Consider the following 16,142-nt stretch of genomic DNA (forward strand, 5'->3'; position numbering starts at 1 on the left):
ATAAAATGACCACTTTCAAAAGCTGTTATGGGCCTCACAGGGAAACATACCAAGGATAAAAGAAGAAATCCATCAAGAAAACTTACCTCAGGCAGGGACTATGGCTTCTATCAGAGAGAGACTGAATGTCAATGTCTGTTTGTATCATTTTCTTGTCTTAGTAGTTTTTACCTTTCTTTCAAAAGATAACAGTTAATATAAGTATGTGTTTGTTTTTGGACAGTAAGCTAATTCTTTCCTTGCTCCAGCTGACCATTTTTATTTAGATAACTTTGATGTACATAAAATAGTAAAGACAGTTAAAGTAAGGTAGAGTGAATTGGTTAGCAACACATGGTTACTTTTTAAATTTTATTTATTTATTTTTGTTAATCCTCACCCAAGGATATTTTTCCATTCATCATCAGATAGAGTGGGAGGGAGGGAGAAAGAGAAAGAGAGAAACATTAATGTGAGAGAGATATGTCGATTGGTTGCCTCCTACACAACCCCGACCAGGGCCAGAGATCGAACCTGCAACCCAGATACATGCCCTTGACCAGGGATCGAATCCGAGACCGTTTGGTCCTCGGGCCAACATTCTAACCGCTGAGCCAAACTGGCCAGGGCAATACACAGTTATTAATGGATAGATTCATTAGGGGATTTAAAGACAGTCCCAGAGTAAATGTCTGAAGCTGGCAATAAGCCCTGTTTGAATATTCGCCCAAGCAGCTGGAGCACCAGAGTGCGTGATTCTCTGGCTTAGAGGTGGCTTCACAGGAAAAAAAAAAGTAGTTTTATAAAAATCAATAGAGTGACCACAATTACCAAGTACATTACTTCATAACTTCCAAGACACTAAGCGCCATAAATCAAACACATCAGCTAAAGCATAATCATGATGTTGTGGACAAACTGGAAAGCCTGGTATCAGCCAAGGAAGTGCCCAGAGTCCCATTCTAAGGCTTCTGAGGAAAAGAAATAGTTGGTCTTTGTTTTTGGCATCACTTTTAAGGCAGTTAGTCCCAGTCTTGCCAAGCAAAAGGTACGATTTTGTAAGTAATCATTGACAGAGTTGGAAGGGAGAAGAAATCCAATCATGCTGTAAGATTTTGCTAGCACTGTCTCCATGCAGCTAGCAGAGACTGGCTTGGCGGGGAGCATGTCCATCAGAGCATCTCCCACACAGCACAAGCGGCGAGGAAGTTCAGAGCTGCTAAGGAGCAAAGTGCCTGACATGCTAATTAATTCAAACCTCGGAATGTCAGGGTTTTGAGAAGGGGTGGGGAAGGTCTGGCCCCTGAAATCATTTGGTCTGGCCCTGCCAAGACAGCTACAGGTGGGACTCAACATTCAATCAATCTAGGAGCTTTTGTCATAGCAACATATATTTATTTTAAATGAATAATAATAATAATAATGTAAAATTGGAGGGACAAGCAAGGAATGTCCATTATGGGATAGACAGGGCACATACAAGTACAAAACGGGAGAGACACATATGCTTCTCCCTGGCTACCCGCAACTTGTCTGCCTGTACTGCGAGACTCAGAGGACAGTCAGTACCAGGCAGGCTGGGAGTGTGCATGTTGCCAAAGTGTTGACACACTGTGTCTTAGGAGATCTGGTGATGTTGAGACGAGATGCGATGAGATGATTCTTCCTGACGCTGAAGATCTTGTCTCCGATGATTGGCAACGATGCTGTTGACTTCTTTGTCGACACAGACAATAACTCCAATGCCACCTTTATCCACCTGTCCACCATCAACAATCCTTGAAAAAACTGAATCTCAGATGATGAATCAGGAAATTACAGTACACAGAAAAGACCTCAAGAGTTAACAATACAAACGTTGAATATGTTCCAAATCCAACATGCAGAATTAGTATAGTGATCAAAGCAAAATAATTGTGTTGCTGGCAACACACCCACTGGATAGTTATTAAAATTTGAGTGGTGTGACATCCTACAAATGGCAACTACAAAGAAAAGAAAAGTTGATGCATAGTGTCGATCTTTCCAAGAGAAATGGACAAATGATTATTTTTTTGTTGAGGTCAAAGGCAAACCTGTGTGCCTAGTTTGTGGCGATGTGTTAACAGTAATGAAAAGGCCAATCTGGAGCATCATTACAGCTCAGAACATGCTAAACTCAATGAATGGGGAGGCCAAATGCATCTGGAAAAAATCAATGCTCTTCAGCAGAGTTTGGAATCACAACAAGTCATTTTCACTAAGCCTTATTGTGACAGAGAAACATTCAGACGAGTTATGTGGTGAGTGAGCTCATCACAAAGAAGCTGAGGCCTCGTGTAGAGGGAGAGTCTGTGAAGGAGTGCGTGGTGGCTGCTGCGGGGTTGTTGGCACTAGACAAAACAAAATTGTTTCAGAGTGTTAGTTTGTCTCAGAGAACCGTCTCAGATTGGATTACTGACTTATCCCAAGATATTGAAAAAATACTGAAGGATTCTGCAAGAGATTCCCAATTTTTCTCTCTGGTTTGTGATGAGACAACAGACATAACAAATACTGCTCAGCTGGCCGTTTTGTTCATGGGATAACTGCAGAGTTTGAACTGCTGTCCTGGAAGCCACGCATGACACTACAAGAGGTGAGGACTTATCTGAAAGACTTGTTTTATCCATGAAGAAACTTGAGCTAACATTTGAAAAATGAAGTGGCCTTAACTACAGATGGAGCTCCAGCCATGGTTGGCTCACAAAAAGGGTTAATCACATTCGTCAAGAAAGAACTGAATTGTCTCAGTCTTGATACAAATGATTTAACTATGTGCCACTGCATCGTACACCAAGACTCTGTGTATAGTCATTATGACTCAACAGTGTGATGTCAACAGCAGTGTCATGCATAAATTTTGTCAAAAGCAGAGGGTTTAATAGCTGCCAGTTTAAGGAGTTATTGAATGATCTTGACTCCGAGTACAGTGATCTTGTTTATCACTGTGAAGTGCAGTGGCTGAGTCGTGGGAACATGCTCATGAGGTTTTATGAACTGCGGGATGAAGTCAAGCAGTTCATGAGGATGAAGGGAAAACCTGTCAGGGAACTCAATGATAGCAAGTGGCTGTGTGATTTAGCATTCATGGTGGACATTACCAAGTACCTCTCAGAGCTGAACGTCAAGCTTCAGGGCCCCAACCAACTTCTCAGCTCGCTGCTTTCAAATGTGAAATCATTTGAAGCTAAATTAAGGCTGTGGAAGGTGCAACTTGAAAGCAATAATATGGTGCATTTCCCCACTTTGGAAGGACACAGGCCTTCTACAACACTTGGTTATGCTGGTGAATGTGGGAAACTAATTAAGGCATTTAATGAAAGAGTTAAAGATGTGAAAAGTAAACAAATGGAATTGAACATCTTTGCTACACCATTCAATGTGGAGCTAGCTGATGTGCCTGATAACCTACAACACAAAATCATTCAGCTGCAAAGTGATGATGAGCTGAAAGCTAGGTGCTTGAGTTCTATAAACGGTACATAAGCAATGATAAATTTCCCACTTTGGGGAGACATACACTGAAATATGCATCTGGGTTTGGAACAACTCACTGCTGCAAGCAGTTCTTTTCAAAATATACCATTGCAAAGAGTCGATTGTGCTCCAGACTGACCCACGCAAACCAGGAAAAGCAGTTGCGAGTAGCAACATCATCAATACCAGCTACCATCACACGCCTCCCCAAAGAGAAGCAGTTCCAGCCATCACATTAGGGGTGAGTTAATTCAAAGTTTGACCAAATATAGCAGGCTAATTTTGAAGTTGATTATTTGGTATGGCCCGTGAATGATGTTATAAATATCCAAATGGCCCTTGGCAGAAGAAAAAAGGTTCCCCACTCCTGGTTTAGAGAGTCTGCAGAAAACATCTGGTCTGACCACTCACAACTCTTCTCCAGCCCTGAGCGATGGCCGCATGCTCAGCATGGACTCCCCCTCTCTGAGGAAAGAGCCCCTTCCAGTCCTGACCAGTAGGAAGTCTGCAGCATAGTTCAGCTCCATCAGAGCCACATGGCATCATCTCAAGTACCTGAAGATTGCCTTCATGTAAGCACCTCCTGAATCTTCCTTCTCCAAGGGACACGTCATTCGTTTCTCCCACTGCTCCTCGGCTTTCATGGTTTCCACCCTTCACTTCTCTGTGTGGACTTCACCAGACAAGCTGCAGTATCCATTCCTTTCTTGAAGGGTGGTGCCCACACTCTGAATAGCATGATCAGCCTGACCAGTGTGGAGTAGAGTGGGACTAATGCCTTCCTCATGCCTGGTATTCATTTTCTGTGAACAATGAACAACTTTGGCTTGTAAGTCCTACAGAAGATTTAGCCCTGGCCAGTATGGCTCAGTGGTAAGAGTGTCACCCATGCACCAAAGAGTCCCGGGTTTGATTCTGGCCAAGGGTACGTACCTTGGTTGCGGTTTGACCCTGGCCCTGGTTGGGGTTGTGTGGGTGGCAACCAAACGATGTGTCTCTCTCACATCAATGTTTCTCTCTCTCTCTCTCCCTCTCCCTCTCCCTCTCTTTCTCACTCCAGCTCTATCTGAAGATTAATGTAAAAATATCTTCGAGTGAGGATTTAAAAAATAATAATATAAAAAAAATTCTACATAAGATTCATATTGATGACATTATACTAATTTATTTATTGGGTATTTATTGAGCACTCACTCTGTGTCAGGGGCTATGCGAGGTGCTGGGGATATATAAAAGGACTCTATAATGTAATAGGACAGACCACTATAAATATGGTTCATTAGAAACGGCATGAAAAATGCTATGGCAGAGAAAGTGTGGGCTTTAGTCAGAAGAAGAGCGGTCCCTAAGCCAGCCAGGTCTGGTGGTGGTGACACTGAAGGACGGCCTGGAGTCTGTGTGGGGGCTTCTGGGAAGACATGGAGCTGGGCCTGGCTCTGGATGGGTGATGGAAGTAAGCAGGGGAGAGAAGGAGGGGAGAATGGTGTTCCAAGCAGGGAAACTGGAAAGTGCCAAGATTCAGAGGCAAGAGAAAACAAATAAATACCTGTGGGGGACTCCGAGGATTTAAGTATTGATGGTGGAGAGAGCTGAGAGATCAAAGAAGAGGCTTGAGAGAAATGCAATGTCATGATGCCGAGGGGTTTGGGTTTTATTCTGAGCACAGTGGAAGAGCACGGCAACTCTGCCCTAACCAGGTGTGGAGAGCCTCCGGGGGAGCAGACACGGGGAACTTCCTGAGCCCTGTGTTGGCTTAGCAGGAATTGTAAGGCTTAGCACACTGACCCTGGGCTGGTGACCTGGCTTCCTGGGGAGCTTCCTCATACAGGTTTATGTGGTACATACAAATTGTTTGGCCATTGGCTTCACTGGCATAGGAGAGGCAGTGAGCCTATAATTCTTTGGTCCCCTAGCCTGTGGCCTTCTCCCTTCACACAAGGTGCTGAGACCACAGTACATCTGGTATACCTCCATGCGCCCAGTGGAAGGGAGTAGGAACTGTATGTGCCTGTGTCCAGTGGATGTTATCTGTATCTTTTGAACTGCTTGTTGGAATAAATCAAACTGAATCCAAGTCCTCATTCTTGCTCATTTACTATGCTGGGCTTGACTCTGTGCTGTAGCCTAATGCAGAAGGGATGTGGAAAATCTGATTTCCTGGATTGCAGGCTGTTTACTGTAACACATCTGCCCATGAGAGGGCCTGACGCTGTTCAGCAGCAATCAGAGGCCCAGGTATGGGCGGAAAGAAGGCTGATGCTTGTCTGGACAGCAGAGAAGAACCAGGGAGGCAAAGGAGTTGAGAATAGAGGCTAGGAGACAGGCACTGAACAGATTCTCTCCCGGAACCTCTGCAGGGACTGTGGCCCGGCGGGAGCCTCAATCTCAGACATCTGCCTCCAGAACCGCGAGAGAATAAATTTCGATTGCTCTAAGCCTCCAAGTGTGTGGTAATTTCTTAGGGAAGCCACAGAAAAGCAATACAGTGAAAGAGTGGTTCAGATGGGGACCTGGAGCCTATCCTTCGAGCCTCCGGGACATGGGATGTAGGGAAGTGAGCAGCTTTACCGAACGGCTCCCCTGGGGCAGCCGGGCTATGTCCTCAGGATAAATCCCGGTGCCTCTGGACACCAGGACGTAAAGAACACACTCATCAAGGGACTGAGGAGAGGGGTATTTTTTAACCTGTAAAGTGCTAAATCAATCAATGCAACAAACATGAAAACTATGAGCGAGGCAGAATAAGCCTGATGATGCAGTAATAGGAATGAAACACGTCTGAAATCTGCACCTGTGCCCAGGTGACAGGCTCTTGGGTGCAGCCAAGGACTACCCAGCTGCTCAGCCCCCGACAGGATGATGAATTCCCTCCCCCAGTAACTTTAGTCATGGACAAATTTTAGGTAGTTTGTAAATATAAAGTTTTAGTAATCTTCAATAACTAATTTAGCAAGTTGCTGTAAGTAACTTTTTGCAGGTCTATGGAATTGGTTGTCTCTATTTGTCTCTAAGAATCAAAGTACGGACCTGTAGTTTGGGAGCTGTTTGAAGACTCTTAGCAGGTCTTTCATAATTCACAATAATTCTCCAGACTGATATTCTTGGATGAATTTGCATTCTTTTGCATCGTCACTTAAGTAGTTACAAGTCACAAAATTGTTTTTATGCCTGTTCCTCAGTTCTCCACCTCGTCCGCAAATATGTCATGTGAGACGGTTAACGTTTCCTCAGGCATTATCAGCTCGACCTAACGTACTAATGACACCTAATATATATTCAGCACTATGCATGGATACGTGTGCTTTGATCCTCTGAACATCCCTATTAGGGAGGGAACTTATGGGTGGAGATACTATGCAGTTTAGGGGAGATTAGCAAGAAGAGCGGGGCTTCAGTCCTAGCTGGAAGGGTTTCAGAAACCTTGTCCTCGCTCCTCCGCTGAATAGCTTCCTGCTCCCTGGGAGGAGTAGAACATGTGTGTCTTCCTAACACTGACAGAACGAAAGGTGTCCGTTCTCCCTGTACCCGACAAGGGCATTCCACTGGAGGTCCAGGCACCTCAGCTCCGGCCGCTGGCTGCAGTCTGGCCAGCAGCTGCGCAGCTCCTCAGGCTGCGGTGGCTCCCCAATTCCCCCCCAGCATCTCTGCTCTCCCTGCAGCGTGGTTGCTGCCCTGAGCCCTGCGTGCCCCAAGCCCAGGACGCGGGGACTGACACCTCCATTCCAAAGACTCCCCCTGGGTCCGCCGGTGTGGCTCAGTGGATTGAGTGTCATCCCAGCGACTGAGAGGTGCTGGTTCGATTCCTGGTCAGGGCACATGCCTGGGTTGTGGGTTCGATCCTCAGTAGGGGACGTGTAAGGCAGCCAATCGATGTTTCTCTCTCACTTTGATGTTTCTATCTCTCTCTCTCAAAAATCAATAAAAACATTAAAAGAAAATAAAAGAAAAATTCCTCGTGTTCCCTCAGCTGAGATGGAAGGGTCCTCCTGCCCTCTCGGTCCTGGGCCTGGGAAACATCACTTGGTCCCTTCTCCAGAGAGTATTGTTCTTACTCCCCCTTTCCCCAGGGTTGAGGCTTCTCTCCTCCTGCCTTGTACTTACTCTACTTCTACCTGTGCCACCCCATTCTTTCTTTCTCAGTCTCTTTTCCTTTGCCTGCTACCTGTTCCCCCCATCTTATCTAGAGCTACCCCACCTTTCTCTGGGGACCCTCTTTACACAGACACAAGATGTGCACTAATCTCTCCAGTCCAATAACCGAGTCTGCACAGCACCTGTGGCCAGCCGTCCATACTGGTTCTAGTGATCCAGGCTTCCTTTCCTGAGCCTTCCCCTTTGAGAATTAATCTTAGACTAAATCTTCAGTGTAGAGGATTACCGCCTACATTTATAGAATTGTTAGTTTTGACAAAAACCAGAACATTTGCCTTCTTCGTGCCTCCAGTCCAGGCAGTGGGTCAGGGGACCATCCGTGGGTTCTCTCCACATTCTGGGCTGTGCGTTCATCAGGCCGCAAGACTCAGACCCGTCCAGAGCGAGAGAAGCTGACATTCTCTGTACCTGCCTCAAGCTCCCTACCCCTCTTTACAGCTACAACATTTGTCCTGTCTGGGTCTGAGGACCATCCTCACTGACAGAGACCAAAGGAGAATGAGTGCTGAGGGCCGGCCCTGCTGATCCAGCCACACGACACCCGACACCCAGGTAGATAATTGGCGTGTAGGCCAACATAGATCAAGCACATTAGATACACTTGGGACTTTAGATCGCAAGGCATTTTCTAGTTCTTTCTGATTTAAAGAACTTTATTGAGGGACATCTTACCAATCTATCTCATACTATGTCAAAAAACAAATGCAATATTCAAAGACCAGAAAGCAGTAAAGATGAGATATTAACATAAATCTGGGAGTCACTGGGGTCTTAGCTATGTCCATGGCCCCATTCTTTGAACTTGGACAGGATAGCCCTCTAACATCCGTTCTTTATAATTGAGCTTCACGTTGAAAACATAGCTAAATGCAGATATAATAATTTATTTTATTCTAAAATCATGTACCTTAATAAATATGGTCATCTCCAAGACACTGCCATCAGGACATGGAGAGGTAAGGACTATCTCAGTGGGCGTGCCCTGGGATCGGTATAAAACACGGACAATTGGGGACTGACAGAGTCCCCAACACAGATGTTTTCTTATTGACTTTCACAAGAGGAACGTTCAGGTTCATCCAAGGCTGCCACTTGCAGAGGACCTAGAGGGAGGTGCAGGAATCTCAAATCCTGTGGGGTGTCAATAAAGCTATGATTGAGGAGCCAGAAGAAAAGGGCTCTTCCCACCATGACACCTGGGCTCAAATCGACCCCCCCCCCCTCTTTTTTATAATCTATGGGTGAAAAGTTCCATTATGGTTGAATTTCATTCTTCACTATTTATTGGTTCTTCAAATAATGGAAGAAAACAGTGGACTAGAATAAGAAATGAGCTGTGATTGCTGCAGCAGGTGGCGTTTCTGTGAGGGATGATCTCTGTTGCTGGGATGGAGGGGCCAGGAGGGAAGGGCCTGAGAGCAACTTCTAGGAGTTGAGAAGCATTCTTTGTTTGACGGCCAACAGGACAATGGGGACCTCTGTCCTATAACTACTAGGAGATAAATTATGCCAACAACCCGAGGGAACTTGGAAGATATTATTCCCTAGTTGAGGCTGTAGATGAGGACATGTCTAGCTGACATCTTGATTTCCGCCTTATGAGACCCTGAGCTGAGGACCCAGCTATAATGTGCCAGACTGCTGACCCCTGCACATGGTGAGATAATAAAATTGTGTTGTTGTAAGCTGCAAAGTTTGTGGTAACTTGTTACACAGCAATAGAAAACAAATACAACTGTGTTCTAGGATTTCCCCTAATGTTAATTGGGTTTTACTGGGGTTCAGTTATCATTACTCTGAGCCCACTAGAAGGATGAGGCAGCCTGAAAGTATGGCTCAGTGACAGCGGAAACCCAAGCTGGGATTTAACGGTGTGAAAAACCGAGAACAGCTTTAGCTGTCACTACTGGATGAGTGTGGTGATCATGTACATGGACGTCGAATCTGGACTTCTCCACCTTACTACCTATGGGACACTGGTTACGTTACTTAAGCACTTGTCTAAATTGGGATACAAATATTTTCCTTGTATACTTGGTATGCAGTTTTAGTGAGATGCAGTATTTAGCACAGTGCCCCATACATAGTAAATATTTAATAAATGGTCACTATTATTATTCCGATGAAAAAGTAAAGGCTGTGGGGATGTTAAAGGACCATGACAGCAAGAAGAAGAAAAAAGCAAGGCATGTACAGGGGAAAATGCATATATATATATATATATAGGCTTTTGCTATGGGTCACCAGCTATTGCAGGTACTCAGCAGCCAGATTTTATTCATGGGCAATCTTTCAAAGAGCCTGGAGATGGAGCAGGTGGCTTTTCTTTTTTTCTTTTTCTGCAGTGAAATAGATTGCATCCCCAGGTTATGTGTCCATCACCCAAAGCCTATTCAGATTCTGTTCTTGTTTTGAATTTAATGCTCTGCCTATCTCAGTGAACCCGAGGCCACTCCAAAGTGACGCTGAAACTACAGATGATCTGGAAGTGGCGGGCACAGAGGGAAAGGGAGGTAAGTCACAAGGCATCTTTCAAACCTGACGCTGTGGGCGGGCCTTCTGTTTGCCAGGCTGAGGCGATGAATGGCTCCATTTGGCCAAGCTTTGGGCGTCCTCACCGGCAGTGAGGGCATGTCTATCTACTCTCATGGGACTTTAGACATGAAAGGGAAAGAGAAGAAACAGATACTCGTTCCCTATTGATCCCCTCCCCCTACCTTTCCAACATTGGCAGGGGACACAACATGGGAACTTAAATCCATTAACATTTTATATTCATATATTTCTAGATACAATTTGGTTATAAAATGGAAGATGTTTGAATAAGATTTAGTGAAGTTTGTGTTGAATTCCCAAATAAAATGTGTACAGCGTGTGTGTGTGTGTGTGTTTAATTTCTGAAAACTCTCGAAGATGTCCGATTCTTCTTTTCTGGCCCCCAAAGACATTTGCTTTGTTTCAAGAGTATCTACACTCCAAGTGGTATCTGTACTGTGGGTTGGTATCTGCATGGATATTACATGCTAGTGTTTTCTAACATCAACAAACAGGAATAAAATGTAACTGAAATTTTCATCTCACACTGAATATTTATTACGTAGTGTCTGCCTTTAAAAAAACAAAGCACATTAAGAACTGAGTAGCCCTGAAGGACTAGTTTTATCTTATTCATTCTGTGTCTGCCCTATGGCCTTGTCTAGGGCCAGACACACAGTAGTGGCCAATAAGTATCTGTGGAAAAAATAAAATATTTCAGACTCTGCTCTCCAAGAAGCAGGCCGGCCTGGGGGAAGGAGAGCCGGGCCCATCCAAGGCTGCCATAGCCTGTGGCCTTGGCAAGGCCTCTTCCCCTCCGGACTGTAGTTTCCTTGCGCGAAAATAAGCTGGTTGGTCTGTTCTCTTTCAGCTCTGACATACGGGCTTTAACACAACAAGAAAAATTCCCTGAAGTAGGAAAACAATGCTTTTTTATAAATGTGCAAAAAAAAAAATTAAATAGTCACACAACAAATCAGGCCTTTGGAGTGTGTGTGTGTGCAGAGGGGGCTTCAGTCAGACTCCTGACATTTTTTGACAAAATTTGCCTCAGAGGTGCTAAAGAGCTATTGAAAGTGCTCCATTTAAAAATGTCTCTCTTTTCTTCTCCTTGAAAAGGTGTCTTTTATCTACTGACAATCATTTGAGAGAACATTACTTATAGGGATCGTGGATTTGTGGGAGTCTGTGTGTGTGTACGCAGGCAGGCCATTACAATTCCTATTTGTATTGTTTTAATTATCACCAAGGGAATCATCACCATCAAATTCCCGTGGCAACGATTCAGTCACAGAGCGTCACTTTTTATTTTTATTTTTTCATGTTTTATGTCTGAAAAGGAGGGATGTGGGAGAGTGGAAACAACTCTCATTTCCAGCTGCTTTTGTCCTCAGGTAGAAGGCATAACAGGCTCCAAGAGCACAGGAGGAATGTGAAGGGTAAGAGTAAAAGGAATCACTCTTTGAAAACGAATGGCAAGTGATAAAAATAAGTTACTAAAAGACGGAGCACCTTTTTGATATAAAGCCAGCTTTGAGTCCTACAGTGTTAGCTCTTGTTGGAACAGGCGCAGAGAAATAACAGCCTTGGCTATGTCGACCTTTAACCACCTACCCCAGAAAATCCTGCTGAAACCAATTACCAGTCATTTTATGGGTTTTTGCCACAGGCTCTGCCAAAGACACCATCTACTCAAGCCCACCCAGCACTGACCTATTGGTTTACTGACCCTTATAGGTTCTGATAGGATGCAGCTGCCTCATCAGTCAGCTTGCCCCTCCCCAGGCCCCCACTTAGACTTACAGTGAGTTGGCTCAGAAAGCTAATGGGTTAGCGGGACGGCAGCGCATCCTGAAAATGAGGTCACCCAAGCTGTCAGCCTTCCTGTCTCTTTCTCGTAATGAGCCGCTGGGAAATGCATCGAATGAGTCCCCCTTTAAGAAGACACAGACAAATATATCATTTATTTACCAGTGTGGCGTGTACCTGACCATGGAGAAAAGCTTTCAGAATGAAAAACTGTAAAACATGATGCTGTGAAACAGAACTGTAATTCTCATGTTATTTGGAATCAGGTCACTGGGAAAGGAGGCCAAGTTGCTTTTTGGACAAATGGCTTGAATGTAAAAGGGAGTCAGAACTGTGGATGTTCCAAGCTCCGATCTTTGCCCCACTTGATACATTGATTCTTTTAGAGTTTTCTGTGGGCTGAGGAAGATGAGAACGACTCCTTTGAGAAATTCTGCAGCAGAGAAGGGTGATGAAAAGCACTCTGGGGATGGAAACAGGAGACTAGGGTGACCTACTCTACTCATTACTAGCCCTGCCGCTGGGAGCTGGCTTCTTCACCTCTGTCTGCATCTTGGCATCCTTATCTGTAAAACAAAGGTGACACTCCCCTTCCTGTTCATCTCACAGTGTTTGTAAATTGAAGAACAAATACATGCAAAAGTCTTTGAACACTCTTCCCTACAATGCTGCAAAGTACAAGCCAAGCACTGAACGTCATCAGAACTGCAAAGTCATTTGTGTATGATCACATTTTTGTAGCGCTTAGTGAAAGAGTCTGAAAAAATAATATCCAGCCTCTAAGACCAGCACTCAGAGAGATTGAAGTGACATTTCCTTGCCTTATTCCAAACTTCCAGGAGAGGCTGAGGCACATGCTCTCCTGAGCCCCATATTGGGGCATTCACTGTGTTCAGTGCTGTCGAGGGGACATTCACAGCTTCTCCTTCGTAAGTCCACATTTTGGACACTGACTTTGGAGGTTAGCTGCCAAATGTTTTCTTTGACTCCAGCCAGTAAGTTCAAAGGGAAATACTCCAGGCTTTTTAGCATTTCTTTGGATTATAATAATTGTCCTTTACCTATAATCACCGGTCTCACAAAGCATAGTTTCACTTCCAAAACTATCCACATTTCTAAGGCCTAATTGGGAGTGTCACACAGTTGTGCATTTTTTTTTAAAAAAGGACATTTTTGGAGGGAGTAGTATGAAATATGATTATATTTTAACTCATTTTTGAGCCATGAAACATTTGCAGGATGCTTAGATCCCTGTGAACTAAATTAAAGTTTCCTGTGTGCCTAATTCAGACACTAAGTATACACATTCTCACTTGGAATGTTGGGTAAAATAAAAGTCCTAGTCATGCTTTGAGGACATTAAGACTTGGGTGACAGAAAATAAAATTCCAACTGTTTCAGAGGAAACCCGCCATCTTGAAAGATAATTCGTTTGAAACCAGAATTAAAGTTTTCCTCATTAACAATTAAAAACAAGTCTTATCTTATGAAAATAGAAAATAAGCATATATAATTCCAAAGCCACAAGCTTGAAAATAGATGCTAGGAACAAAACTTGCTTCTGTTTTATTACAGATTCCTAGGTTGGGGGTAATCCACATTTGTTTTATTGACACTTCAGGAACTTAATTGCTTGCTATAGTGGCTCTCCAAAGAATAATCAATTGGCCTTCTGTATTATTAAAATAGCTAATCTACATCCCAGCTCTGTCATCCTTTCTTGCCAATATGCTTAATAACATTTCTCCCGAAAGGAACATTTGCATACTCACAGTGTGTAAAGCACGGAAATTGGCATATAGAGCTATAGTTGAAGAAAAATATTACTTTGCCCCCTCCTTTGGAAGGGCTCCATTTGAGTGCAACGTGCATTATTCTCTAGAATTATCCCCCAATCACTCTCTGTGCCATCTGGAAAGTAGAAAGCTCTGCTTTCTAATATGTGCACTGATGAATGTAGGTTCTTGGAAATTATCACAGTCTCAGATAATTAAAGGGAGTCCTCTCTTGGTCCCTTTGCTCATCTAAAAAGCAGATCTTAGTTGTAATTTGCTGGGCCCAAGTGGCTCCCGACAGTCCCCACTACCTGGCCCTGATGTCATACCAAGAAGGTGACAAAGTACACCACCTGGGTGTAAAACGAGAAATCAGAGTTATGAGAGAATTCAGACCTTCTTTTAGGTCTTGTGCTAATGATTAGGCCACCTACACATTTAAGGAGGTAAAAGATCTAGGTTTAGAACCACAGAGCTGGAGGGAAGCGTAGAGATTATAAAGTCCCAACTCCTCATTTAAGGCCTCAAGAGGTGAGGTGGCTTGATCACAGAGAGGATATCTGATGTTGGCAGCTTTTTTTTTTCCCCCAGGTAATGATTAACATTTTCTCTCTGGAGAGTTTTACTGATAAGTTACCATAAAGGAGGGGAAAAGTTCTGTTTAAAAGTCATCCAACTGCCTGTATTGGATGTTGCTCAGTTGTTGAGCATTGACCCATGCACCAAGAGGTTGCTGGTTCGATTCCTGGTCAGGACACATGCCCAGATTGTGGGCCTGATCCCCAGTGGGGGGCGTGCAGGAGGAGGCCAATTGATGTTCTCTCTCATGGATGTTTCTATCTCTCTCTCCCTCTCCCTTCCTCTCTCTACAAAATCAATAATAAAGAAAAAATATTTTTAAAAAGTCATCCAACCAGCCAGCTAACCAACCAACCAACCAACCAATCAACCAACCAACCAGCCAGCCAACCAATTTGCCAGCTTGCCTGAAGCTCCTTGTTTGTGTATGTGGGAATGTACTATATATATCTCCATGGTCTCCTCTGTGCTTACAGGGATGGGGTGGGGGTGTCCAGAGGCAGGGGCCTATCCCTAAGAATTTGGGTATGTATCATCAGTGTTGTATAGGATATTGAATTTCCTGCCAAGTGCATTCATTATTCCTTGAGGATCAATGAATAATATGTAGGTATAGAGAACCAGCAGAATAACTTTTCAAATGATTTTGAGATCCAGCTTTGCAGCTTCTATTCATAGCTTTCATTCATAAACACATATCATTCCCAGCATTGCTATAAAATTTTGCATTTACATTTCAACTGGGTCTTATTTTGTAACTTATTCATTATACATAGGAACGTAGAGCTGGTAAGAGATTAGCACTTACGGTAACCGTAATAACTGAATAAAGTCCATGACAAGCACCAATCTACATATTCTGAAAGGTCAAAGTAAGAGCTGGTGTTCAAATGGCCTATTATGCCATCATCGCACTGTCACTGTTTTTCATTTTGGCACTTACTGGATTGTGTCCTGAAACAAAATGAAACAAATCATAATTTGTTTCTTCTAGATATATTCCTTTCCCCACTCCTTGTACCTCAAAAGATCACAAAATAACTTCTCTTAGAGAGTAGCTCTTTCAAGGTATGTTAGTGTCCCGTGGAAGCGTCATATGATAACAACCTCCTCTTTCTGTACCATCTTTCTCAAACAAACGTAACATTCTGTAAACTGGTGTAAATACTGGCACTTACTTCCCAAGTTCAGGTTCCTCTGAACTGGCACCAGCTTATTTGTTTTGTAGCCTTTATTTTCCTATCTCTCACAAGAAAGCTAAAAATAACTTTGAATAATAAAATATTGTTGAGGAGCCCAGACGGCAACTGCTTAATTACTAGTCTTAAAATTACACCCCCTACTGTGAATAAATTATGAATAAACAAATTACATATATACCCTGGCTTTCAAAAATAACCTTTAAAGAGTTGTTTTTCTGGAAAAGCTGTAATACTCTGACCATCTCCCAAAGATCCTGCCTGGTTAAGTAAAGCAACATATGTATTTAGTGTTTGAAGTTAGAAACTCTTGAAATAGAGGTTTTTTTTAATGCACTACATAAGCAAGGGCCAAAACCACCTTAGCAAAATCATTAGCAAAAACAACTGCCATAAACACTTTTTCGAGTACCATTGCTTAGGAACTTCCACTATTAAAGTGTTTTGACTGATACGTAATCATAAATAATTCATATACAATGGGAAGAAAACCCTAGGAAGAGGGAGGATGCTTTTCTCTCTTTCTCTCTGTGTAATTTTTTAAATAAAAATCACAGAAGCCTATATAGAGAGGGTAATTGAATATTATATATTTAATTATTAATTAATATATTAT

General features: G+C 43.3%; 1 long non-coding RNA gene across 1 annotated transcript; it reads right to left on the minus strand.

The window, feature by feature from the left end:
* Window positions 1-1,739: 1,739 nt before the first annotated feature.
* On the minus strand, window positions 1,740-15,247 carry LOC118621430. The gene is made up of 3 exons (XR_004957691.1): window positions 15,136-15,247; window positions 11,968-12,098; window positions 1,740-1,767 (listed from the first exon to the last, which is right to left on the minus strand). It is a non-coding gene; the product is annotated as an uncharacterized LOC118621430 (long non-coding RNA).
* Between the last annotated feature and the right edge of the window lie 895 nt (window positions 15,248-16,142).

Source organism: Molossus molossus, unplaced genomic scaffold, assembly GCF_014108415.1.
Source record: "Molossus molossus isolate mMolMol1 unplaced genomic scaffold, mMolMol1.p scaffold_m16_p_8, whole genome shotgun sequence".
NCBI classification, from domain to species: domain Eukaryota; kingdom Metazoa; phylum Chordata; class Mammalia; order Chiroptera; family Molossidae; genus Molossus; species Molossus molossus.